The sequence below is a fragment of the Microtus ochrogaster genome, unplaced genomic scaffold (assembly GCF_000317375.1).
Source record: "Microtus ochrogaster isolate Prairie Vole_2 unplaced genomic scaffold, MicOch1.0 UNK1, whole genome shotgun sequence".
Taxonomy (NCBI): Eukaryota; Metazoa; Chordata; class Mammalia; order Rodentia; family Cricetidae; genus Microtus; species Microtus ochrogaster.
This window is the reverse complement of record NW_004949099.1, coordinates 33,575,381-33,599,693: the sequence shown is the minus strand read 5'-3', so window position 1 is coordinate 33,599,693 and position 24,313 is coordinate 33,575,381. Positions and strand designations below refer to the sequence as shown.

The following is a 24,313-nucleotide window of genomic DNA, read 5'->3' as shown; positions in this document are numbered from 1 at the left end:
CATAGAAACTAGAGCAATAAAGACCTCTTATCCTCCTGACCTGTAACGCTCCAGACAGAGGCCCTCGAAGCTCCTAGGAGGCTGGGCACAGTGGTGCCCTCCTAAAATTCCAGCAAGAGGCAGGAGGATCAGGAGTTCAAGACCAGCCCTGGTTACACAGTGAGTTCAACCCCAACCTGGGCTACAGCAGAGAGCCTGTCTTGAAATACCAGCATTTTTGGACAGGGGCAGGAGGTACAGCTCCCCACCTATAGCAGACTAAAGAGTTTGTTCCCCTAGACCTTTAGGGACCTCAAACTCAGGCCAAACTGGGATTTCTAACTTTGACACAGAAAATAATTTCAGGACGAGCCATTTTATGAAGCAGTGTTGGGGTTTAATAGTGATATTTAGTATAGGCTTAAGCACAGGTGTTAGGAGAGGCGCTCTGGAGAAAGTGGGCCACACCTAGGGCACGGCTCTGGGCTTCTCCATGGAGGGGCTGCAGCTTCTGAAAGAGCAGGGAAGGGGAGAAAAGTGCATGCACACTTGCCCACACTCGTGCCCTACACATTTGAACATGCATACACGCATGCACATACCCTATACATATATACATGTGGAAAATACTTTCAAAAAGATGAGCCAGGTGGTGGTGGCGCATGCCTTTAATCCCAGCATTCGAAGCAGAGGTAGGTGGGTCTCTGAGTTCAAACCAGCCTAATCTATAGAGTGAGTTCCAGGATAACCAGGGCGACACAGACAAACTCTGTCTTGAAAAACAAAATAAAACAAACAAAAAACGTGTGAAAGAAGCCAGTTGACCAAAAAGCCTGGAAACCCTTCCCTACCAGGGTAACAAACAGCAGTTGTGAGAAAAACTCAGGCTGGAATAGAAGAGAGGCCAGCGCTATGTAAATTGTCATGAGACTTTATCTCCATGCTTTCAGCACGTGCCTCTTCCAGGCTCACTAGGCCACTCCCATCCACAGGAGTGGCCTTCTCTTTCCTGGCAGACTTTTCTATTTCTTTATCATACGTCCCTGGTGCAAGTCTTTGCCCGGTGACACAAGCTTCTGGGGACCTCAGCAGGTGCCCTCGGACGCGGATCCACAACTCTTGACAGGATTTGGGTGAGTTTTCACGTTGTTGTATTAATATCTCCAGAGTAGCTAGCTAAGAAACCTAAAGGAGACTATTGGAAGGGTCCTGAGGGGCACTTGGCAGAATAAAAGTCCAAGTCATAGGGAGGGAGGGAAGGGAGGCACAAAGTGGGGAGGGAGGGAGGGAGGGAGGAAGGAAATCCTCACTGGAGGTCAAGGTAGCAGCTTTGTTTTCGATGGTATCTGAGGGAACAGTGAGACAGTACTCAAGGTTACAAACCACCATAAAATAGCCTAACGCAGGTGCTTCTCAACCTTCTTAATGCTGTGACCCCTTAATGCAGTTTTCATGCTGTGATCCCCAACCATAAAGTCATTTCATGGCTCCTTCATAGTTGTAGCTTTGCTAGTTATGATCAGAATGTGTTTATATCAGATATGTGCCTGCAAAGGGGTCGTGACCCCCAGGTTGAGAACGGCTGCTCTAAGTGGAAGGCATGTTAATGCTTTGTTAGCTGTTTTTACAGAGAGTGTTACGAGTCTTTAACTGGGAGCTGGAAAGATGGCTCAGAGGTTAGGAGCACTGGCTGTTCTTCCGGAGAACCCGGGTTCAATTCCCACGATCCACATAGCAGTTCTCAACTGTCTGTAACTCCAGTAGGCAAAACACCAATGCACATAAAATAAGAACAAATTTTTAAAAAAAAATCTTTAACTGGACCCTTGGGTGAGAGACACCTTCTCTTTCCCATGTCCCCATAATTTTCCTGTCTTTCTATCCTACTTTTTAAAAAAAAGACAAAATAACAACAGCAAAACCAAACCACTTTCTCTAAAATATTACCCTTATATCTTGCCTTACTTAAAATGTTATCTGGCTTGGCTTGTTTAAGACATGGTTAGGCAAGGAAGCCAGGACTCTGCTTGGCTTAGAATGTGTTTTTGCAGCCTGAGACCCTCGCCTGTATGTCCTATGTGCAAACCCCTACTCTGAACACTGTTCCTGGTGACCTGTGAGGACCTATACTTGCATCAAGCTGTACATACACATGTTTTAAACAATGGGATAAGTTGTTCCCCTTAGCAATCCCCTGGAAGTACCTGTTTCTATTCAAACAATCCTACAACTCAGTTATGGGGCAGTGGGCCAGTTCAGCCTATGCTGGTTTGGGGCACATGTTTAATAAAGCAAGCTATGTCTTTTTCTTTTTTGGTGAGCACTGTGCCTTCTTAGGAACCTTTAGGAAGAATTCTCTATCTGTTCTTCTGCCTATGTCTAATTGGGTGTGCACACGATTGAAATCAGATGGTTCATGGGAAAGGACATGTGCTGTGAGCAAGAAGGCTAGCATAATCCAATTCTGTTAATAAAAGCACAGGAATGCTCACACTCTGCCCCTTAGCAATCAAACTCCTTCTCCTTTTGAACCCCATAAAAGGAAGCTTCAAACAGTGCCCGGACCCTTGAGTGACTTCTCTCTTGGGGCCATTTTCACCCTGAGCTTCTCATATCTTTTGAGTCTGCTCTGGGCTTTTTCTTTGAACAAAGTCTCCTTTGCTTGTCTGTGTGTGATTATTTCGGTTCATTGAATAAGAAGCCAAGAACCTGAAAACACTGGGCCCAGACCCTGGCCACTTGTAATGATGGATCTCTCTGTATTGCCCAAGTCAGCCTCCAGTTCCTGGGTTCAAGGGATAGAGCTTCTCCTGCCTCACCTTCTGGAGCTGCTGGGACTTCATATAGGGGCTGCCACTGTGCTGGGTGGGCTGTCTTAGCTGGGGTCTCTATTGTGGTGATAAAACACTGTGACCAAAAGCAGCTTGAGCAGGAAAGGGTGTATTTTCCTTTCACTTCCACGTCACAGTCCACCACTCAAGGAAGTCGTGGCAGAAACTTGGAGGCAGGACTGATGCAGAAACCACGGAGGAATGCTGCTTGCTGCCTTGGTCCTCCAGTCTGGGCATACCATTTGGCTTACACGGGCCTCAGTACCCACCGTGCAGTGGGTAGTGGAGGGGTGTGCCACCCCCTGGGCAGGTAGTCCTGAGCTGTATGAGAAAGCAGGGTGAGCAAGTCATGACCAATCAACCCATTAATTAATAAATTGCCCCATAAGTTTGTCCACAGGCGAATCTGGTGGGGTCATTTTCTCAATTGAGATTCTGTCTTTCCAAATCATTCTTGCTTGTGTCAAGTTGACAAAAACAAACAGGCAAGCCAGCACCTGGGTTCACTCATTTAATGTAATCGTCTGGTACAAAGAAGGTTTTTAGACAGGGGCACACTCTAGAGCAGGCTCGAAGCTCGTGATTCCGTGTCTCTGTCTCACTAGCTATCCAGGTGTGTGCCACTGCACCCAGCCTCACCATTTCTTTATTCTGAGAAACTCCAGTGGTCACATGTCATCACAGCCCCAAACCAGGTCGCAGGCTCATCGCCATCCTTCGCCTCTCTATCCTCTGTCTGGTCTCAGCCAGCCATAGAAACCTCACCATACCAGAGAAGAAAGAACACCACCCAGGCCAGAGATTCCAGCTAGGCTGGTTCAATCACTTTGGCTAAGGGACATCCCTAGGAAGGCAGGTTCACAGTAAGCCATACTAAAGAGATGGGCGGAATAATTAGTCCTTTCTTGAGATACTGTACTTTCCCTTCCAGAAGTTTAAAGGCCACAGACACCGGGTTGTAAGTCAGCCCAGTCTGAGTTATTCTGAAAAATGAAACTTCTCTTTTTCTTCCTTCTCTTTTCTCAGCATTTTTTCCTTCATGCCTCTCCCCTAGCATTTTTTGGCTTCCTTACTCTTTCTCCAAAGTCTCCCTCCCCACACTGTGGCTTCTTGTTGGTCATGTGTCTGAGCTCCAATCCAGCTCACATGATGGCATCATGGCCTTTTCCCTTCTCTCTTCCCGTCGCCTCTGGGCAGTAGCTGAAGTTTATAGTTTGCCTGCCCTGCAGTTTTTCCTTTAAAGGCTAATAAAATTGTCCTCGTGCTTCCGTTTGAATCCCTTGATTAATGAGACTAAGAACTCCCCCGGGAGACCCCCAATTGCCCCTGACTCATTCACCAGCGTCCACAAATTCCATATTGTTTCTGATCACCTGATTAGGGAAAGAACCCTCAACTTGTGCAGAGTGGCACTTGCCACAGGGAGTTACTGGGAACACAGACTCCTGCCTTTTCCCCAGTGGGGCAAACCACCCTCTGAGACCTGCTCCACGGGGCAGTGACAGGGTCTGCATGCCATTGGACTTACACAGGCTATGGTACCTCCCTTCCTCCCTTTGGCCAAACTCAGGCTTGGTATCTTTCCACCTCTCTCCCACAGTTGGCTGAGAGAATCACACAGGAGCTTGATCACTCCCAATAAATTGTTCAAGGCTCCCAATCTGGGTGGCGCCACCATGTGTTCCATGCCTGACCCCTTCCCCCTTTGGCTGCTTCTGGCCTGTGTTACACACTCCACTTGGCACTGATTCAGAAAAATATAATTTTCTGCCACTTCTTTGCCTCCAAACATGTCCTTTTCCTTCTGAGAGCCTTCCATATGGGAGTCCTCACATAAGCCAGATTTGCAATCTGCCATGCACTGGTAGTCTCTCTGCATCCTGCACCCCGCACACCTGTGAATGATGGAAAAAGCAGGAAGCAAAGTACCGGAAAGGGTAGCCCTGGCCATGTGGAAAGCACCAGATCACCTCCTTGTACTGTCATCTATGGAGCAGGAGCACCACTCTCCTGGTCCCTTGTCTGGGGAAGTGCCAGGATGCATGGCTGTAACTCCAGCACTTGGAAAGCTGAAACAGATGGATTACTTTGAGTTTGAGGCCAAACTGGGCTACAAAGTGAGTGCCAGGCCAGCTAGGACTACAGAATTGTGTCAAAAACAAAACAAAACATCAAAATCAGGTGCAGGGTCAGGAGACCCAGGAGACACTGAGTTGAAGGAATCAATGATTATCTGGGCAGGATGGCCTTCCATGTCCTCCTTTCCTAAAAACATGTTAATCCTAGCACTTGGGAGGCCTAGGCAGGAGGATTGCTGCAAGTTCAAGGTCACCTTGGGTTGCAGAGTTTCATAGTGACAGGATTGGTATTGGTTGTGTGTGTGTTGTATATATGTGTGCACATGTATGTATGTGTGTTTGTGGATATTCATGCACATGTATGTTTGCACATGTATGTATGTGCATTTGTGGATATCCATGCACATGTAGGCGTGTGCGTTTGTGGATATCCATGCACATGTATGTGTGTGCACATGTATGTATGTGTGTTTGTGAATATCCATGCATATGTGTGTGTACACATATATGTATGTGTGTTTGTGGATATCATGCACATGTATGGCTGTGCACATGTATGTATGTATGTGTGTTTGTGAATATCCATGCACATGTATGTATGTGCACATGTATGTATGTGTGTTTGTGAATATCCATGCACATGTGTGTGTGCGCACATGTATGTATGCGTGTTTGTGGATATCCATGCATATGTATGTGTGTACACATACATGTATGTGTGTTTGTGGATATCATGCATATGTATGTGTGTGCACATGTATGTGTGTGTGTTTGTGGATATTCATGCACATGTATGTGTGTGCACATGGAGGCGGTTTGATGTCAGATATTTCCCTTAATCACTCTCGACATTATTTTGTGAGACAGACTCTCTCATTGAATGTAGAATCCACAGCTCAGCTAGACTGGCTGGCTGGCAAGCTCCAGGGATCCTCCTGTCTTTGTCACTACAGTGCCGGGTTAGAGGTAACCACAGCCACATATGACATCATACATGTGCTGCGACAGAATTCAGATCTTCAGAATTCTGTGCTTGCTACTCAGTGGACACTTTCCTGACTAAGCCACCTATCTCCCTGGGATGCTTGCTTTCTTTCTTTCTTTCTTTCTTTCTTTCTTTCTTTCTTTCTTTCTTCCCTTCCTTCTTTTCTTCTTTCCTTCTTTCTTTCTTGGAGATAGGCCAAAAGGCTGGTTTGGAACTCGCTCTGTTCTCAGAAGGCCTTGAACCCAAGATGCTCCTGGGTCAGCATCAAGCGCTAAGCTTGCAGGCAGACTACAAGCCTGCAGCTTGCCAAAGCACAGCTCCCATGTTCCTTTGAGGAATCAGCTCTGAAGCCAGTGTTAGGCAGAGAGCTACTGTAAGATGGGGACTCTGTGTTTATGGAAGAGAAGAAGGAGGCAGTGGGTTAAGGGAGGAGGGAGCAAGAGAAGGAGGGCAGGAAGCAAACCAAGATTTACAGCTGTGACCTCCAGTTCTAACCCAACTTTCTTTCTTTTATCTCTGTTTGCCTTCTATGGCAGCGAGAATGCTGGCTATGGAGGGGAGTTTTCTAAGAGGTTGAGCAGTTTTCTAAGAAGCTGGGTAGGGCATCTTGTGCCTGCATCTAGGAGGCTGAGGCAGGATGATTTCTGTAAGTTTAAGGTCAGTTGGGACTAAATAGTGAGACTCTGTCTCAAAAAAAAAAAGCTGCTCATTGGGTAAAGGTACTTGCTGCCAAGACTTAATGACCTTGACATGAAGGGAGAATCGACTCTCAAAGGTGGTTCCATAGCTGAGCGTGGAAGGGCACACTTGCAATGCCAGCAGAGGCCCATGGGTCTACACAGAGAGTTCTGGGACAGCCAGGGAGACATGAAGATTCTCTGTCCCCCCATCCCAAAAGGGTGGTCCTCTGACCTCCACAGTGTGCCTGGCACTTGTTTGTCAACACACATACATGGGTCCTCTGACCTCCACAGTGTGCCTGGCACTTGTTTGTCAACACACATACATGTACAGCCACACATAAATGAGTTTAAAATGCAGAAAAGTATCCTATAGGGAGTTCTCTCCGGTGTATATTGGCATCTGTGTGCTAGAAATTTTTGCAGAACTGGATGGTGTCCTCGTTTGCTCACGAATGCTGCGATAAAACACCGAGCAGAACCAACATGAGGAGGAGAGGATTTGGCTGTCAGACTACAGCCCCTCAATGACAGAACCAAGACAGGACCTTAAGGCAGGAACCTGCAGCAGAAACTGGGGCAGAGACCGTGGAGGAACGCTGTTTACTGGCTTGTTTGGCTGCCTTTCTTCTTCAGCCCAGGCCTGCTTGCCCAGGGATGGTATTGGCCACAGAGAGCTTGGCTCATCTACATCAACTAGCAAGTTTTAAGAGGCAGAGGTGGATCTCTGTGAGTTCGAGACCAGCCTGGTCTACAGAGCTAGTTCCAGGACAGGCTCCAAAGCCACAGAGAAACCCTGTCTCAAAAAACCAAAAACAAAAAAAAAAAAAGAAAAAAAGAAAAAGAAAATGCCCCATAGGCATGGCCCAATCTGATGGAAGTAATTCCTCAACTGGGTCCCACCTCCCTCTGTGTCTAGGTTTGTGTCACAAACCGTGACAAAAAAATTACCTAAAAAAATATCTAAAGGTGATCACCAGAGGGGAAACTTCTGGAGACTGAGGAGGTGGGAACGCCATCATGTGATGGAAAAACCAGCCCAGGCCAGGTATGGTGGGTGACTGCAGTCCTAGTACTCCGGAAGCTGAAACAGGAAGGTACAGACTTCAAGGCCAGCATGGACTACACAGCAAGACCCCATTTCAAGCCAATCAACCAACCAACCAAACCCCAATACTTGAGAAACCACACGAGAAACCTTCACCCACTTCCACCCCCAGTTAAAGCACAGAAGGGTGGAGTTTCATTGCCTTCTGACCTTTTGAAAGGGTTCCTGTCTGGTGATCTCGGTGGCAGGGAGAGGCTTAGCCTTCGGACCTGAAGCAGAACTGGGGCAGAGGGAAGCTGATATCTGGAAGAGACACTGTTCTTGCCTTTCTCCAGCCAAGACAGGTTTTGAAACTCTCTGAAGCCATGACCCAATCCCCACTGGTCCCAGCTCAAATCAGCCCCTTTAGTCTCCCTTTTGAAACAGCCTGGGTGTGAGCCAACGTGGCTCATGGCTAAGCCACTCCACTCAGTCTCTACGAATAAGCCCCAGAGACCGACAACCTTTGGACCTGGCACGGACCCTATTACAGCTAAGTGACTTGGAATCAGCTATGGACCTAGACGAGGGGAGCACTAACCATCACTGATAGCACGCTTACTGAGCATGCATGAGGCTCTGGGTTAAAGTTCTAGTATGGAGATTTTGTTTGTGCTCTAACAAGATCAGAGGGTGGAGCTAACTATAAATAAAGCTTTATTTGTTAGAGCGCTGACAGAATATTGCCACTGGGAAAACATTTAAAAATTAAAGAAATGCCAGATGGTGGTGGTGTCATGCCTTTAAGTCCAGCACTCGAGTGGTAGAGGCAGGTGGATCTCTGAGTTCTGGGTCAACCTTGTCTACAGAGAGACTTTCCGGGTAGTCAGGGCTACACAGAGAAACTCTGTCTTGGAAAACAGAAGCGGAGGAGGAAGAAGAAGATGACACCTTAACTGGGTGTGATCTCCCGCACTGAAGCCCAACACTCTGGAAACAGAGGTAGGTGGATTGCCAATGAGATCAAGGCCAGTCAGGGCTACAAAGTGAATCCCCGGCCAGCCAGGGTTACATAAGTGATACCTTGTCTCAAAAGCTAGTTGCCTAAGGCTGTAGAGACAGCTCCGTAATTAAGAGCATGCAATGGCTGTTCTTCCAGAGCACCCAGGTTTTGTTCCCAGCACCCAAGTGGTGGCCAGAAACCATCCGTAGTCCCAGTCCCAAAGAATCCAATGTCCTTTTCTGGCTTCCTCGGGCACTCCATACATACATGCAGGCGAACATTAATGCACATAAGATAAAATCAATAAAACGAAACAAAACAGAAGCCTAGCTAAGGAAGAATTCCTGAATGGTTTGGTTCTTGTCTAGGGACACTTTTTATGTCAATTGTATTCCTTCTGACTGGAGAAGAAGAAGAGGAAGAGGCAGACTTCTGAAGTAATGGGCTACCACTACCTTCACACAGTAGGCTTTTATTCTCATCTTCCCTCAGATAAATTGTAAGGGGTTGTGTGTCACAAGCAGTTGCTCAGGTGCTGCTTTCCACAGACCACAGACCTTCACTGTGACTTCTTCCTTCTTCTGAAAATCGTAAGCTTTCCCTGGTTACCAAAGCTCAGCCCAGCAGTGACAGTGGGCCTCTTCCTTCCTGAAAGCGGGATGGGGTTAAGACCTCAGCTCACGCATGTTGGAGCTTCTATACACCAGGCTGGCCTTGAACTCACAGGGATACCCCTGCCTCTGCTTTCTGAGTGCTAAAAGGCATGTGCTCCTACAGCTTGGCTCATTTTTATTTCTATTTTTTGGTTTGGCCAGCCTGGAACTTGATATGTAGACCAGGCTGGCCTCAAATTCAGAGATTCCCTCTTCTTAACTGTTCTTGCTTTTTGCTTTTTTTTTGTTTGTTTGTTTTTGTTTTTGTTCTCAAACTCCCTATAAAACTGAACATGACCTTGAACTTCAGATCCCTGAGTGCTGGGATCACAGGTGTGGGCACCAACCATGCTGCTGGTGTCTTGCTAGGGATCAAGTTTCTTTGTCGCTTTAGAATTGGGAAATGTGAGCCCTCTGACTGCCCCACTTTCTCAGGATTGTTTTGGCTACTTGTATCATTTTTCATGAGTTTTAGAATCAGTTTGTTCCTTTATACAAACAAAGGCAGTAGGGATTTCTAAATTAAAAAAAAGTATTTTAGATGTATGTGTTTACGTGTGTGTGCACACATGCGGGTACTTGGGCCCGGGCTTGTGCATGGAGGCCAGAGGATGCCAGGCGTCCTTCTCTGCCACTTTCCCTCTTAGTTCCTTGAGGGATCTCTCACTGAACCTGTAGCTACACCAGAGGCCAGCAAGCTTCACCCGTCCTCCTGTTTCCACCCTCCACTGCATTGGTGTTACAGGGGTACAGGAAACCATGTTTGTTTTCTTCATGGGTTCTGGGGATTTGAACTCAGGTCCTTATGCTTGTGCAGCAAGTGCTCCTACCTGCTAAGCCATGTTCCCAGCCCAAATCTTTACTGCCTTGAGCTCACTATGTAGTCAAGGATGACCTTGAATTTCTGATCCTCCTGCTTCTACCTGAGTGCTAGGATTACAGGTGTGGGTTACTATGCTTGGTCTAGATGGTACTGATCTAGACCAATTCATCCGTTATTTTCCTCTCTCCTCCATCCCTTTCTTTCTCTGTATCCTTGGCTAACCGGGACATCATCACCAAGCCTAGGTTGGCCTCAGACTCCTGGGGACCCTCTTGCCTCAGTCTTTAGGGTTCTGGAATTAGAAGTGTGGGCTGTTGGCTGGGTTTCCAAGGCATGAATAGTAGAGAATGGGTAAGAAGAAAATGAATGGCATGTCCTGGGAATTAAATGGGAATTCAGGGCTGGCAAGATGGCTCAGTGGTTAAGAGCATTGCCTGCTCTTCCAAAGGTCCTGAGTTCAATTTCCAGCAATCACATGGTGGCTCACAACCATCTGTAATGAGGTCTGGTGCCCTCTTCTGGCCTGCAGGCATACAATACAGGCACAATATTGTATAAATAAATAAATAAATAAATATTTTAAAATAAATAAATAAATCGGAATTCAGTCTGTGTTGCCTGTTGACAAATAAAAACCAGGAACTGATCTTTAACTGTACTTTATTCAGAGAGCTGGCAATCTGGGAGGGAAATCTGCCTTCCCCAACCATCTCTGTTAGCATATTTACAGGGAATCAGAAATGAGGCGATAAATCAATCCAAAGTTATTCCCTCTTCCCCCCTAGCCAGGCAGTTGGTCTCGACTCTGAGGTTTCAGAGGGTTGAACATACTATGGCCACCCGGTTTTGCATTCTCCCTGAGTCTCTATTTGGAGGACATCCAGTTTGAAGGTTAACTTGAAGCAAACAAACAAACCATTATCAGAGTGTACATGTTGGATTACTACCAATGTGTACAGTCAGAATCCTTCCTACAAAATGAAAAGAAGAATGTGCTCTTACAATACAGAATATAAAGGGCCCCAACTTCTCCCCCATCACAACTGGTAGGTAGTCAGTTTCACTGGAAGATAATACTTGGTACATAGAGCAGTCGAAGTAAATTTTTGGAATCACACATTAGGGACAGATTGTGGAGGGCCTTGGAGTTCAGCTTAAGAGGTTTTGAACTTAATACAGTTAATAAGTTAATATTGGCAGCAGTACATTTGAATGTAGAACACATATGAATGATGGAGATAGTAATAACAGGAAGACCAACGAAGAATGTCCCGTAGTCTTTCAGAGAGGTACCTGAGCGTGTGACAGGGCTGAGGTATGACAGTCTCAGAGCTGTTGAAATGCCCAGAGTGTCATCACAGCGAAACTGGGGCTGAGAGATGATGCACAGACCGAGACACTCTCCAGAAAGGAGCTGCTTCCCAAGGGAGCAGCTCGGCAAATGCCTAGAGATTGCTGATATCCCTAATGGAGTCACATGCTTCTTATAAAGTGCTTGCTAACTAGCCTGTAGAGTCAGTAACCGCCTTTGATTTGAACCCGGGTCTGACTGACTGATGGCTAATCTCAATTGTCATCTTGACTGTATCCGGAGCGATTTTCTAGACCACAGTATTAGAAGCAGGAAGACCCACCCTAAATCTGGGTGGCACCTTCTGGACGTGGAAGAAGGAAACTGCTCATGCCTGCTGCCCCCACCCTCACAGGCAAGTCCGTCTATCCTGCTGCTCCCGCATTCCTTCCCTGACATTAGAGCCTGCCTCTGTGGGAGTCTAAGAGGCTGAAGACCAGCAGCTCTCCAGGAACCCTCCAGGCCTCAGGGTCAGACGGGGACTGCAGAGAGACCCAGCCTCATAGACGGAAGAGCTACTTACTGCATTCTTGGCCTCGCCAGGGTGAGACAGTCATTGCGGGACTGCTCGAACACTATCCTGTAAGTCATGTTTCTATTTCCATTCTCTCAGTCCTGGTCCTGTAGGGAACCTCTGACTAATATACTGGACTTGGGAAGCGTGTATCAGGGCAGGTTAGAAAACGATAGGGAAAGCAGGGGCTGCAGAGATGGCTCAGCATGTGCATATACCCTCACTGGCATCACACACAACTAAAATGGTTTCCTTAATCTACAAAACTTTAATAAACTAGGGAAATCTGTGCAAACCAGATCACTAACTATAGAGAGTAAATAGTGGTCCCCAGCATCAGCCAACGTAAGTGTAAACCTTTCTTTTCTTCTACTGTGAGCAAGTTCTAAAATTGGTCTGAATCTTCAGTCTAAGTTTATTTAAAATAATATTTATTATTATTATTATGATTAGTTTTTTTTTTTTTTGAGAAAGGGTATCTCTGTGTAACATCTCTGGCTGTCCTGGAACTTGCTCTGTAGACCAGGCTGGTCTCAAACTCACAGAGATGCACCAGCCCTCCGAGTGCTGGGACTACAGGTGTGTGCTAACTCTGCCCTGCTAGGCTTTTTTCCTTTTTTTCGCATGGGTTTCAGGAATTAAAGTCAGGTCTTGAAGTGTGTGTGGTTAGTGCTTTCAATCACTGAGCCATTTTACGGCACAAATTTTGAAACTTTTACTGAATTCCTAAAAATAGTTTGTCTTTCACTCATCCCACCAAGCACTAAAATAATCTAAGAGATATTTTATTTTTATTGTTTGGATCTTATTTACTTGAGACAAAATTTGGTTATGTAGCTCAGGTTGGCCTCAAATTCTCAATCCTGGGGTTGGGGACGTAGCTTAGTTGGTAGAATGCTTGCCTCATACGCTTAAGGCCCTGGGTTGGATACTCAGTGTATGGGTCGCTCTCATAACGGACTCGCCACTATTTGAGAGGAGCCTCAACTGCCTGGTCAGTTGGTATTGTAATACACAGAACCCACAGCTGAGTAAGACTGTGGCTGATAAATTTTTCCCCAGCATGGCACCTTCCAGCACTGTGAGACTAGCCCAGGGGAAAGAAGACACTAGACTAGGTCAAGCCTGATTTCCTATTCAGACAAGGCACGTCTTACCTTCAGCAATGGGGTTTTACCATCTAATCCTGCTGGGTAACCAATAGCTGTTACCAATATCTATACTGTTTTAGGAGGCCTCAGAGACCTTCCCAACAGTGTCGTTTTTCTGAGATTAGGTCTGTTCTAGTTCTGCTGATTGTTGACTTGACCCAGAGTTTTTGGAGAGGACATCCTCAATTGAGGAACTGCCTACACATCTCTGTGGGAGATGGCCTTAATTGCTAGTTGATGGTCGAGGGCCCAGTCCGCTGTGGGCAGTACCATTCCCTGGGGTGCAAAAGAAAGCTGCCTAAGATGGGCAGTGGTGGTGTACACCTTTAATCCCAGCCCTCAGGAGACAGAGACAGATGGATCTCTGAGTTTGAGGCCAGCCTGGTCTACAGAGTGAATTCCAGGACAATCAGGGTTACACAGGTTCCTGTCTCAGGTTCCTGTCTCAGGAAGGGGTGGGGAATTCACTAATTCACAAAGATCTGCCTACCTCTGCCTCTGTCTCCAAAGTGCGTGACACTCTGTCTGTAAATCAACATTTACAAAACCTTTTATCTGCATGCATTCCATGCTGAATCTGTCCTTGTGCTCCAAGTTTTGTTTCTTTAGTTTCTTCTGGGATGTCTTTTTCTTCCGTGCAGCCTCCTCTTCTGGCTTAGCAAGGGTTTGCTCTTTTTAGTGAAGATATCTCTGTGGTGGGGAGTTCTGGGATGGGTTGACCTGAACATGAGTTCCATGCGCTCGGTGATACATTCATTGCCACATGAGTATACTGATGACCGGGGAATCTAGGTCTGAGCCTTCAAGCTTAGCACTAATTTCTGACTTTTTAAGAAGGTACACTAAGAATTCAGCACTCTTTCTGGGCCTCCAGTCCTGCGCCAAGTTTCATCATTTGCCTTCTAGCTCCTTCGTTATCCCTCCAGAAGGGTACACACACTGCTGCTTTACAGTGTTATCTTTCAGATAGGTGGCTTTCAGATAATGTGCGCCCTGATGGTCTAGGCGGCTTCACTGATAGTCTTAAAGTGAGCACGAGCATTTGAAAGTTTCATTTTGTGACTTGGTAGAGGTTTCCAAGAGTAGTGAGTCATTTTCACAGGCCAACTTCAAACAGCTCACAAGAGGGAATCAATTGTTTTTTTTTTTTTTTTTTTTTTTTTTTTTTTGTTTTTTTTTTTTGGTTTTTCGAGACAGGGTTTCTCTGTGGCTTTGGAGCCTGTCCTGGATCTAGCTCTGTAGACCAGGCTGGTCTCGAACTCACAGAGATCCGCCTGCCTCTGCCTCCCGAGTGCTGGGATTAAAGGCGTGCGCCACCATCGCCCGGCCAATTGTATTTTTCTTGAGACAGGGTCTCTCTGTGTAACATCCTGGTTGTCTGGAACTTGCTTTGTAGACCAGGTTGGCCTCGAACTCACTGAGGTTCGCCTGCCTCTGCCTCTTGAGTGCTGGGATTAAAGGCAAGCGTTACTGTTGCTTGGTAAAATCAACGTTCTTTTTTTTTTTTTTTATTTTCGAGACAGGGTTTCTCCGTAGCTTTTTTGTTCCTGTCCTGGAACTAGCTCTTGTAGACCAGGCTGGCCTCTAACTCTAGAATCAATGTTCTTAATAAGCTCTCCAGATATTGATTTTGTACGTAAATGGCTAAGACCCTGGGCTGGCTTTGGTGGTGTATGCCTGTAATCTCAGCACTCAGGAGCCAGAAGCAGGGAGATCATTATAAATTTGAGGCAATTATAAAATTGCCTACATAGTGAGTTCCAGGCCAGCCATGGCTACATAAGGAGAGCCTATCTCAAAAATAAATAAAAAATAATAAATAAATAATCCAAACTTCCTATTTATTTTCTTGATTTGTATGGGAAAAAGAAAGAAGAAAAAGCATCTTGGGGCTGGAGAGATGGCTCAGTGGTTAAGAGCATATACTGCTCTTCCAGAGGATGTGAGTTCAGTTCCTGGCATCCACACATCAGGCACAAGGGTGTGTACTGGGGTGTAACTTTCTGCTGATGGAGCCTGTGCTGCAGCGCCGTAGCCCAATCTTTTCTTATGTTCTTATGTATGTTTGTAGGAAGATAAAAAGGGACTCTTTCTCTTGCGCACATATATTCCAAGTCCAGAGACTGTAATCTTTGTTTCTCTAGTCTGGTGGCCCGCCTCAGATGCGCAGGATGGTCCATGGAGCTGGTTAAGATCATGGTGTGTCAAACTAGTGCTGGGATTATAAGTACCACTGTTCCTGGCACGGCTCCTTTTTTGCTAGTGACAGAGAAAATTATTTTTTTTTTGTGCTTCAGTTTTCTTATCTATAAAACAAGGATAAAAAGAAACTAGTAATTTAAGAGGCACGGTGGCACAGGCCTGTAACCCTAACACTGGAGAAGCTGAGATAGGTGGATTCTTATGAGTTTGAGGCGAACCTGGACTACATAGTCAAGACAACATAACAGGATGTTATCTAAAACCAAACAAAACCAACAACTATCAGTTATCTGCCTCTTGGGGCAGGTAAAGGTGAGGGTAATGCCACTCCTCTATCCACTGTGTATGGCACGCTGCAGGAGCCGGCCAAGAGACTAGGCCATCATCATCATCATCGTCGTCGTCATCATCATCACAACGACACCTGACACCTGGAGATCACTCCGTGTGTGCCAGGGCTGCTTTAATTCTCTTTCAATCAGCAGGCAAGAGTCCAGACAGGAAGGGTTGTGGGGAGCAGGAGGGCGGGAAGAAGTTGTGGCAACCTCATGAAGGCAGAGGTTAAGGGCACCATGCCTGCCAGCTGGGAAAAGCTCTGACTCACAAGAGGCCCCGGTGTCACTGTGTGTCTACAGGGAGGGGAAGGGTGGGTTCTCTGTTGGACTTGGCATTTGTCTTTGCACAAATGTGTCTCTGACGGGAGGTGCGTGTGGAACTATAAAAAAAAAAAACAGATATGTCAACCTCCCTCCCTCCCCTACATGTCTGTGTAATCTGGGACTCGAACCCAAGACTGTATGCATCTAAGCAAGTGCTGTTCCATGGTGTTCCACTCCCAGCCCCAAACCAGAATTCTTGAGACCAGGCTCCCTGAAGTAAAGAAGTTTAAGCCATAACAGAGATTAGCTAGAAAAAAGGACCAAGTCCTGGGAAAGCTTTCAGGTGCCAGCAAAAGTCCTAGCAAGAAGGCTAGGTGGCGTGGGGTCCATATGAACTACTATTTTGCAGTGCTGGACATAGAACCTATGGCCCTGGGCAAGCGGTTCCACTAAGTCACCCCATAGCTTTGATACATGACCTTATTAAATAGAGTTCAGGAAGGATTGACTTCTGATTGTCTTACTTTGTTCAGAAGGAATTGTATCTTTTTGCTTTTGCTTCTTATCTAAGCCAATAGCAAAGCAAAAGTAATCCGAGAACTGGCTATGGGGACCGCTCTGCCCCTCAGCCCAGCACAGAGGGATCACTTAGTCATTCTTTTGAACTCAGTTCCAGATCAGTTCTGTTTTCTCTCAGCAAATGCCCGCCAGTTCTCGGTTTCTACTTCTGCAAATCAACCCCTCGCCAGAACACATGGCACACGAACAAAAACTTAGTAATTTGATAGACTTCTCATCAAATTATCCTACAAACCTAGATTTTCACCTGGCTGGGAGGTGAAGCCTGTATTCCAGCACTGGGGAAGCTGAGGCAGAAGGATTGTCATCTATGAATTTAAGATCAGCCTAGACGATATGGCAAGATCTTGATCCCTGACTCCAGTGTACAGACAAAAAAATCCAAATCGACCCCACATAAAGAAGTAACCCCCCAACAACTAACTCTACAAAACAAAACAAAACCTGTATCCAGGTTCTGGTTTAGCTGTACACTTTTATCAAGCTACTTCCAGGTGAAGAGACCTCTTGGTATTATGGATTTTAAATTTTAGCCCAGCAATAGCTAGGCATAGTGGACCGCACCCACAATGCTAGCACACTAGTGGCAGAGGCAAGAGCAGTTCAGAGCAAGCCTGCACTGCATAATTGAGTTCTGCACAACAGACACAGTGTTTGCCTCCCTCACCCCCACAGTATTTTGTGTGGGTGGCAGATTAAGCAGTCACTGTGTAGAACATGTGTCTTGAATTTTTTCTTAATAACAATAACAATAACAGTAATAAAAGTTGATGACTTTTTTTTAAAAAAAAAAAAAAGGAAGGGTCTTATTCTGTAGCTCAGGCTGGCCGGGAGCTCTTGGTACTCCTACTACCTCAGTCTCCCAAGTGCTGGAATGATGACCAAAAAAATAACAGTGAGTACCTGCAGCCAGACTTGGGAGGAGAGGTACTGACTCACAGAGAGGTCTATTTTGTTGTATGCAAGGCTTACCTCAATGAATTTGTTTTGTTTTTGCTTGTTAGATTATTTTAAAAACTTTATTTTTGTGTGTCTGTGTACAGGTATGTGAGTGTACCATGTGTGGAAGTCAGAGGTTCTGGGGATTGGATTCAGGCTGTCATGCCTAGTGACAAATGCCTTTATCCACTTTCCCATCTCTCCAGTTCCATTTTTTTAGTCCCCCCCCCCCCCGGGTCTGTCTTCCTTCATAGTTCTGGCTCATATGGAACTCTCTATGTAGACCAAGTTGGCCTTGAACTCACAGAGATCCGCCTGCCTCTGCCACCCGAGTGCTAGGATTAAAGAAGTGTGCCACCATGCCTGGCCATTTTTGAGATTGTTGAGACCGGTTTCAACATGTATCCCAAGTTGGCCTTAAATTCACTATGTAGATCAGGCTGGCTTTAAATTCCAGAATTCTTACCTCACCCCACCCCACTTTGAGATTACAAATGTATCTGATAAGTAAAGTTTTCTTTTCTTCTCAGTGATAGAAATAGAGGGAGTTTATCAGGAAAAGTGTTTAAAAGGTACTCAGGGTGGAAGTGGACTAATGCGCTAGGAACACAGATGTGCAAAAACTGATCTTAGTTGGGCATCCCAGCACAAGAAGGCAGAAGCAGGTAGATGTCTGTGAATTAGTTCCAGGACAGTCAGGGAGAGAGCCTCTCAAAAAAATAAAGTTGATTTTATATGAACTGCAAAAGGTTGGTGACACATTAGTACATACCCATGTATAGGCCACTGAGCATTATTAAATGTTAAACATTTTGTCATTTACTTGGTCTCTTTCATAGGAAAGATCTGGAAATTACAGATAAATAAATACGTATTTCTATTTAAAACATGTATTTGGACTGGGCATGAAGCTCAGTGGTAGAATGCTTACCCAGTACATGTGAGGCCCTGGGGGTTGACCAAGAACAACAAAAGCTGCATGTACTCATAGACACGTTTGCTGCACAGGCCACACTTAAGCATTGAGTCAGGCAGCAGCATTGCCAGCAATAATCAGTCTTACGAGCCTTCCCCAGGGCTACACTAACTACCTGTGTTAGAGGAGCTGCTAATGTTATTTATATAATTACGAGAGTGTTTATGCTGATCTTAATTCTTGGTTTTCAACATTGGGGCAACTTGGCACAAATGGGATTTTAGTACGTTATGACATTTCTACAAGTGTTTAAAGATGCATTGCTTGTAGACTTTCAGATTCAAGACTAATATGCTTTTAAACAGTATTGATATTTGACTGATAGCAGTGTAATTCCAAGTACCACAGAGAACAGTTCTTGTGTGTGTGTGTGTGTGTGTGTGTGTGTGTGTGTGTGTGTGTGTGTTTATATATGGGGTGGGATCTAGTACGTGTGGCCAGAGGCCAACGCTGAGTGTCAACAACTTTCTTACTTCTGAGGTAAGGTCTTTCCCTGAACTTGAAACTCACTGGTTTGGCTAAACTGGCCAGCCAGCAAGTCCCAGAGACTAATTTTGATTTCCAATGGCAGAATAAATGTTCATATTAAATATAGCAACTGTGGGCTTGGAGAGATGGCTCAGCGGTCAAGAGCATTTCCTGTTCTTCCAGAGGACCTGGGTTTGATTCTCAGCACTCAGTGAGGGATTCTCTTGTGCTGAAATTACAAGAGAGTGCCTCGCTGGGTTTTTATATTAGAACTTAGGTCCTCATGTTTGCACACCAAGCGTTTAATAACTGGACCATCTCCACAGTCCCAAGACTGTAGAATACTGATTTTATAACAGACATTTTCAAATCATTTAACACCATGGCGTCCTAGCTAACTGGCTAGCCTTGACAATTTTATCTTTGTGTGACACAGTTCCAGGGGCTGATGAGGTGTTGCTTGTCCCTTAAAATTGTTTATGTATTTATTATTTTGGGTTCATGTGTTTGCCACAGTGCATGTGTGGACATCAGAGGACAATTTTTGGGAGGACAATTTTTGGGAGTCAGTACTTTCCTTTCGCCATGTGAATTCTAGGATTGATCCTGGCTCATCCAGGCCTAGTGGCCCTTACTTGTGAGCCATCTTGTGGTTCTTAGGTATATTTTTGTATTTCTATGTTTCTCAATTGTTGCTAGGTTTATTTTTTATGACCCACTTTATACATTATGTAGATTTCACTCTCTCTCTCTCACTTCTCTTCGTTTTCCTACTTTTCAAGACTTCTTACACCTTTTGAACTCTGCTGTGACCTCTTCACCCTTTACAGCCATTCTCTGTACACACACACACACACACACACACACACACACACACCCTACTGTATGATGCATGCTACAGTCTGAGAGTTACCGTTTGCCTTAGTCAGGGCTATCACGGGACATGGGAACACTGGACAAACTCCTGCCACTGAAACCTCCATACCTTGAGAATTTATTGCCATTAATAAATTCTGACATGTGGAAAGACACAAATGTGTTTGTCTATGTTTCTGAAATAGCACACTCAAGACATTATCTATTTTTTGGCTTTTTGAGACATGGTCTCCCTATATAGCTCAGGCTGGCCTCAGCCTTCCCAGTCATGGGATTACAGGTATGGACTTCCATGCCCTGCTTGGAAATTTTAAGTCATAGACACAAAATTAGTCTAGAGGTTTCTCAACACTCTAGACTAATTTTGGTTTCCAATGGCAGAATAATGTTTCCATTAGTTATGGAGTTAATTAGTAGTTATGGGACTGGAGAGATGGCTCAGTGGTCAAGAGAACCTGGGTTTGGTTCTCAGCACACACATGAGGAATCTGATGTCTGTCCTTTTGTAGGCACTGTACACACATGGTGTAGAGACATACATGCAGGCCCAACACCTACACAAAAATAAAAGTTAATCTTAAAATGTTTGTTTTAAGCAGAAAACAACTTTTTTTTTCCCCATAGGAGAAAACTGAAACCAATTTCAAACTGGTGTTAAAATTCACAATGGTATCTAGAATTTTTGCTTTGAGAGTTGCCCTACCATTTGGTTATGACTTTAGAACTGTAGAAACTTCTATTTTCATTGGCTATTGACCTGACTATCACAATGGTGACTAACTCTGTCCTAGGAGCGAGTTCAGTGTCATTATGCCAGCCACAAGTCATCGAAGCTATAGTTGGGTTATGAATGTTACTCAACCAGTGTTTTGTCTTCCTTGCTAACAAATTACAGAGGTGACTCTATCAAACTGGCTGTACCAGAGGGCACTGTTGGGTCATGGTGACTGGTGTGGAGAAGTGTCTTTTGTTGCTGTAGGAGGTGCAGGATTTACCCATTGTGGAAAGATGTAACACCTTAAGACTGGAGAGACGGGGCATATGAGCTGGCGCAGCGGGTAAAGGCACTTGCCACCACGCCTGATGATTGGAGTTCAACCCCCAGACCCACATGATGGAAAGAGAACAGATTTCACTAAGTTGTCCTCTGGCTATGGCATCTGAACCCATTAAAAAACAATGGAGGGAAGGGTTGGGGTGTCGCTAAGTAGGAGGCTTGTCTAAACATTCACACTGCCCTAAACTCAATCTCCAGTGCTTCAGAAACAAATGAAAGAACAAACACAAGAAGAGAGATTCTGATTCTGAAGAGCTGTAACTGATACCAGAAGACATTGAATACTGCTGAAAATCAATATCTAAGTCACAGTCAGGGAAAGAGATCTGGAAAAAAATCTGCTTTGGTACCATTTATGAAGCAATAAGGGTGAAGCCAGTGTGGCAATGGGACTCGGCAATGCCCCTTGGGGCCAGGGAGAGTAGCAAAGATCCTTATTAGCTGAGAAGATGTGAGCATTTTGAGGAAATAAGGTGGTTTGTTTCATCATTATAGAAGCATCAGAAATTGCATGGAGTGATTTGAATGAGATCACTTCAACAGAGACCAAGTGAGAGGTAGGAGGGAAAATGGAGATGCTCTCTTTTAAGCCTGTTTTAGCACAAGATGGATTGTTCCTAGAGGAAAAGTTCTTTGGTCAAAGAAGAATCTTTAAAAGAAAGAGCTGCAGGGAAGATTTGATGGAGGTTTTGTTTTCTTTTTTGTTGGGGCAGGGTCTCATTCTAGCCCTGGCTGACTTGGAACTCCTCCTGTGGCCCAGATCATCCTACAGTAGTTTCCTAAGTGCTAGGAATTAGGGTGCAAACCCCATCTGGCAAGATGGAAGGTCTTGGAAGGTGTTTTTTGGTTGATCTTTCTATCATAAGCCTGTTATCCTTAGGGCACATCTTTCATTAAGCCCCAACTATCTTCTCAGCTTTGCCCTATTTAAGTTGGTATTGTGGATCTTATTTTTCCCCTCTTAAGTTGGTGATGGAATCCAGGCCTTTGGATTCCATCAAATGTGCTCTACCATTGAGCTATATCTAGAGTTATGGGTCAAATTAATTCCCTGCATTCGGCTTCTGTTGTTGTAGAAGGGTACAATTGTCTTTCTTGATCTTAGTCTCCAAACCTTTGTGTCTTTGTTGTTGTTGAGACAGGGTCTTATTCTGTATTGCCAAGTCTGGCCAGACACTTGCTATGTAGAACAGGCTGACCCGAAACATGTAAGATCCTCCTGCTTCAACCTCTCTAGAGCTTTTCCTTGTTGAGGAGCTTTCCATGTCCGTTTCCCCCCATTCCCCATCATCAGACTTCAGCTTCTCTGACCTATTGTGGTCCAATGGCAAGGACAATAGGCTGCCGGCATAGGCTTCCTCTAAAATCTAAACTAAATCTTCTGAGTTGAATAGGTACTAAGTTTTGACCTAAAGAGTGTGAAAGATATATTCCTCTTATAACTGAACTCGAAGAAACCATTTTTCTCTGCAAATCAGCGCCTACATTTCCTTGATCTGGTTCTTAATAAGTCTGAAATAGGAAAGCTCACTCGTCGCTAATCACTCCTTCTGTGTAAACAAGACAGAATGCTTAAGTCGTTTGTAAGCGACCATTACTTTAAGACCATCTAAAATAGTTTTGAATCAGACATTTTAAGGGTTCATACATATCTTCTAGAAGTAGTAGGGCATGGTATATTCATCATACGTTAATACAGTAATAAAAACAAGCCCTACTGTTTGAGGAAGAGTTGACTAAGGCTTTCGGAATTCCGAAACCTTCACAAGACGACGCCTAGCATTATGTTGGACGCTGACACAAACACACTCTCCAGCCCGAATCTTTAAACTCTGACTCGCACCCACGGACATCGAGGGAAGCACCCCCGGCCGCGGCGGCCCACCCCGCTGCCAATCTCTACGGGAAACATCGAGGAAGCTGGGTGAGTTGGGCCAGGGGCTTTCTGGCCGCTCTGTTTACATTGTGTTCCTGGCCGAACCACAACTCCCAAGATGCACCGGGGTTCTAAAGCCACCGGAGGGGAGGCTTCCGGTTTAGACCAGCACGGCTGCGCACGGGGTGTGGTCTTACTGGCTCGACCCGCCTCGTGCGATGCGCGTCACGGCGACGCGCGGGCGCGGGGGCGGGGAGACGCGGCGGTGGCGGCGGCGGCGGCGGCGGCGGCGGCGGCGGCGGCGGCGGCGGCGGCGGTGGCGGCAGCGGCGGCGGCGGCTCCAGCGAGCGGCCCCCTCCCTCCGCGCCCCCTCTCCCCTCCCCGAGGCGCTGCTTCTCGAGGCGCCGGAGCCGCGCGACTAGGCGGCGGCCAACTCGGGTGAGGGGCTGTGGCGCGAGCGCGGCTTCCCGGGCTCAGCAGATTGCCGGGGTCGGAGGGAGGTGAGGGCTGAGGGACAGGTGTCCCCGGCGCGGGCCGGGAGCGCGCGCCTGGCCGGCTCTGAGCTTGGCCGGAACTCTGACCGGCGGCAGCGCGCCCGCTGCGGGGACCCGAGCGGCGCCCAGGGCGGGGGGGTGGGTGGCGGGTGAGGAGGGGCTGGGGCCGCGCTCCGTGCAGCTGCGGTGGCGGGCGCCTGCTGTCCTTTGCCCCCCGCTCCGACTCGTCGCCTTCGGGGCCCGCGTTCCCGTGACGGCCCGCGCCGAGAATGCTCCCTCCCCAAGTCTAGTTGGTGTCTTCTGCCACTTCTAGGGATTTCTTCAGCCACCCTTGCTTCGGAGGGGTTGCGCTCAGCGCTACTTTTCCAGCCACTGGGACGGGAAGGTTGTCCTCACCTCTCCTTCGGTGGCGCTTCTGGCAGCCACGGCGGGACAGTTCTTGGGCCGGGTTCCTCAGCCCCTTTGGGTTTTTATCCGCCAGCGGTAGCTTGCTAGGGAATTGCTGGTAACGGTTCTAGACTAAGTTTTGAAGACAGCGTTGGATTAGACAGTTGATGCATTTCTTCCTTAGGCTTTTTTGGCCTGACTCAAACGTTTGCTTTTGGAGTTTGAAAACTTTTTGAGTGGGTTGGGCAATGATTTTTCTTTTTGGTAGATTACATGGCCAGTTGGGATTTGATAGGTACAGTGCTTCACCGGAGGGTTTAATATTTTAGTAGGACGATCTTTTAGATTTACTTTTTTTCAGATGTCTCATTTAAAAAAAGCTTCAAACAATTAAAATTATCAGTTTATTATTGTATGTGCTCATTATGTGTGTGTGTCCGGGGAGATGCATGTGTCCATGGTATGCTAGTGGAGGTCAGAGGGCAACTTTATAGAATTCTCGTCTATAGTTATGTGGGTTTTGGGAGTCAAACTGAGGTGGCCAGGCCTTAAAATTTTGCATAGCAAGGTCCTTTACTCGCTTAGCCATCTCGCCATGTTTCATTCTTCCGTTATTATCGTGACTCTATTATCCTAAAGCAGACTGCCTACCCCTACTCACCAAGAAACAAGTTAAAAATACTGCCAAGTCTTTATTATACTTAAAATTATTAGATCATAAAACTCTTCCCAATTAAGTGGTTTCTTTTCCCCTCTTTTTTTGGGGGAGAGGTGATAACAGGTTC

The 24,313-nt window shown here is 46.1% G+C and overlaps 1 protein-coding gene across 5 annotated transcripts in view; it reads left to right on the top strand.

The window, feature by feature from the left end:
• Nucleotides 1–1,003: 1,003 nt before the first annotated feature.
• Nucleotides 1,004–24,313, top strand: part of Adipor2 (adiponectin receptor 2) — a 63,524-nt gene continuing 40,214 nt past the window's right edge. The window contains exons 1-2 of one of the 5 annotated variants that reach the window (XM_005365115.3): nucleotides 1,015–1,112; nucleotides 11,766–11,992. The gene's annotated coding sequence lies outside the window, so the exon portion shown is untranslated. Of the gene's footprint in view, nucleotides 1,113–8,521; nucleotides 8,583–11,765; nucleotides 11,993–22,977; nucleotides 23,086–23,130; nucleotides 23,148–24,313 lie in introns of those variants that run through there. The other 4 variants (XM_013353019.2, XM_005365114.3, XM_005365116.3 and 1 more) reach the window with 4 other exon arrangements.